Genomic DNA, 3,660 nt, shown 5'->3' on the forward strand with positions numbered 1-3,660 from the left:
AAGCAGGTCTTGAAGGAACCTCAAATTAAAGCGACGCAGTCCATGGGTTAGGTGTCCCACAGGTAGTGTAGCTTGCAAATTGAGGCAAAGAACAAGCTGCACACTGGTCCAATGATCAAAGAGCAAGAGACAACTTGCCGAGTCATTTATCCCTCTGCCCTTCAATTAATCCCACGTGTTTATCGGCCAGGTTGGCAAAATAACCTAACTACCTCATCATCCATTGGGAGTGGGTGGTGGGTGTAGAGAGGAGGGATCTGAAGATGAAAAACACAGCTGGTTCGGACATGTCGAAGACTTGGACCTACCTTTTTGACTTCCAGTTATTTCCACCTCATGTCTGTGTGCCTGAGGCCCAAGTGGAAGGCCTCGATTCCCCGTCCTCTTTGACCCTAACTGACTAGAGGACAGAACCAGGAATCTCACTACTCCGTGTACTGATGACCGGTGACACCGGCTGTGCCGCACGGGTCCTCTCGGTTCTAGGAGAGGTTGCAAAATTCCATTTGCTTATAAAGATACTGCATTTTGCAATCCTAAGACATGGTAATATTTTATATTACTAGCATCCTTCAACACCCTACTCAAATGCTGCCTTCTCTCACCCAGTGGATTCCAGAAATCTTTTTTTTTTATTGGGAGCTCTTGCAGCTCTTATCACAATCCATCCATCCCTTGAGTCAATCACATTTGTACATATGTTGCCACCATCATTTTCAAAATATTTTCTTTCTACTTGAGCCCTTGGTATCAGCTCCTCATTTTTTTCCCTCCCTCCCTCCTTCCCTCCCTTCCTCTACCACCCTCCTTCCCTCATGAACCCTTGATAAATTATAAATTATTATTATTTTCATATCATACATTATTCGCTATCTGCCTTCACCCACTTTTCTGTTGCTCGCCTCCCTGGGGGAGGGGGCGGGTGTTATATGTTGATCATTGTGATCGGTTCCCCCTTTCTCCCCCAACCTTCCCCCTACCCTCCTGGGACGCTACTCTCATTATTGGTCCTGAGGATTTATCTGTCCTGGATTCCCTGTTTCCAGATCTTATCTGTACCAGTGTACATGCTGTGGTCAAACTGGATTGGTAAGGTAGAATTGGGATCATGATAATGGGGGGTGTGTGTGAAGCATTAAAGAACTAGAGGAAAGTTGTATGTTTCATCGGTGCTATACTGCATCCTGACTGGCTCATCTCTTCCTTGTGACCCTTCTGTAAGGGGATGTCCAGTTGTCTACAGATGGGCTTTGGGTCTCCACTCACACTCCCTTCATTCACATTGATAAGATTTTTTGTTCTGGGTCTTTGATTCCTGGCACCTGATTCTCCAGAAATCTTTTATAGGCTTTCCAAGGCTGCAAGTCTTTATGGGAGCATGTACCTTCATCCTTCTTCCACAGGCTGGCCTATCGGTTTGAAATGCTGATGTTGCGTTCAATGCCACTAGGTGTCCTTGAAACCTTCTCTTCAAGAACCCAAACCCACTGCTTGGGAATTGATTCCAACTCATGGTGTCCCTACAGGACAGGGTAGAGCTACCCTGGTGGGTTTCCAGGACTGTAACTCTTTACAGGAGTAGAAAGTCTCCTCTTTCTCCTGTGGAGCAGCTGGTAGTTTTGAGCTACTGACCTTGTGGTTTTCAGCCCGATGTGTAACCACTACATCACCAAGGCTTCGTGACACGTCTAGTTACTCCCTCCCTCCTTTCTATTCCCCTTTGTACTTTCATTGCAGCCCTTTACATAATCTGATTTGTATTAGGGTTTGATGCACATGTAGCACAATGCATAGCACATGCTGAACTAAAGATGAGTTGATCAAATAAGGCAGTGAAGTGATCCCTACATTTTATCAGTTTGTGAGAATAAATTAGGACCCATGGACAGTAACTACATAAGCTCCCACCTGTTTATTCAGGAAATGAGGCCCCCAACTAAGCCTGCCTTTCCTCCCCCACAAATATTTCTGCTAATCACAAGCGTTGTTTTCTAATCTCCCATAAATTGTTACTGGTCTCAATCTCTGTGGCTCTGAAGTGCAGATGCCTCTTTGCCCACATGATGGTCCGCAGAGCAACAGGGCCCTTGCCCGTCTTGACTCACCACAGTGAGTGAAAAGCAGATCTTCTGATTTGTATACGTGCCACCTTTTCTCTCCGGGATACTTTGACCTGGGTAGCCAGGCGCAACCAAGCCTCTGTTTTGCCCACTTTGTTCTCCGCTGTACCACTGGAAATACATATATTGTATCTGTGTCTAACTAACTCTCTTAAGAAGTTTTTCTACGATATGAAACTCCAGTTTTAATCCTGGGGAACCTACTGGCACGCCACCAAATCTCTCCCAGCTCCCGCCCAAGGAGCCCTGGCAGCTCTGTTGGGTACGTTTGGACTGATAATTACACGGTCAGTGGTTCAAACCCACCAGCTGCTCAGAGGGGGAAGTTGAAGTTGTTGGCTCCTATGAAGATTAGCAAAGACTGGGTAAGGTCCTGTGAGTCAGAATTGACTCTATGCCAGTAGTTTTGTTTTAAATCCCGCTCTCATTTGTGAACGAGGGAAACACACAGAGTTGTTTTCTTAACGAACTGCTTCATTTCTCTTCCTTGCACTTGTCATCATCTGACAGATTACAGTTTTTTCGGTGTTGATGGCCGCTCTCTGCCAATAGACTGAGCTCCATGAAATCCAAATCATTGCTTACTATTACTGATCTTTTTCTTCTATTGTACCCTTAGCCTACAAAGTAGCGTCTTAAACTCAGGACATATTTGTTAAGGATCACTGTGGCCCAGTGATTAAAACACTTTTTAGTTAACTGGAAAGTTGGTGGTCAGTGACCACCCTGCAGAACAAAGCTATGGCAGATTGACTCTAAAGATTTACAGCCTTAGAAACCATATGGGGGACCATTACTCTCTGTCCTGCAGGGTTGTTACTCCAACATAGGGTTGCTGTGAGTCTAAGTTGACTCATAGCAATGGGTTTTAAATATTCATTAAGTGGGATTATTAAGATAACCTGTCAGAATTATTGTACACATTTTAAGGAGCTTTTTGAGTTGTATATCTGAGTAATGATCTACCCTCGATATTAATGGTTTTAAATGCCCATATTTTATGATATCTTAGGACATTTTAGGTTAGGACAGCTCTCATCTGCTCCATTTGTTCTCTGGGTCGCTCAGTGGGACTCAGCTGAAGGCTCTGGAGGGCCCAGGACAATGCCACTCCTAGTCTGATGCCTTCCTTCCAGGGCACTGCTGCCAGGCGCTCCCCATGTAATTCCAGGGCCTCTCCCCACAGTCTCTCCAGCAGAGCAGTCTCCTTTATTTCATGGCAGGTCAGTAGGAGAAGCTCAGGTGGAAACTGCAAGTCACCTTAGGAGCCAGCCTGAGAAGCTTGTGACCTAGTACTGCATTGCTTTGGTCAAGTAACTCTGCAAGGCCAGCCCAGACTCAAGGGAAGGAGAACTAGTCTCTACCTTCTGATGGGAGCTGTCCCAAAGAATTTTTTTTAATCTTTTAATTAAGGGCACATGCAACTCTTATCACAATCCCTACGTACATCAATTGTGTAAAGCACATTTGTACATTCGTTGCCCTCATCATTCTCAAAACATTTGCTCTCCACTTAAGCCCCTGGCATCAGCTCCTCATT

This window comes from Echinops telfairi, unplaced genomic scaffold (assembly GCF_000313985.2).
Source record: "Echinops telfairi isolate 266 unplaced genomic scaffold, ASM31398v2 ScPeMD7_7466;HRSCAF=8504, whole genome shotgun sequence".
NCBI classification, from domain to species: Eukaryota; Metazoa; Chordata; class Mammalia; order Afrosoricida; family Tenrecidae; genus Echinops; species Echinops telfairi.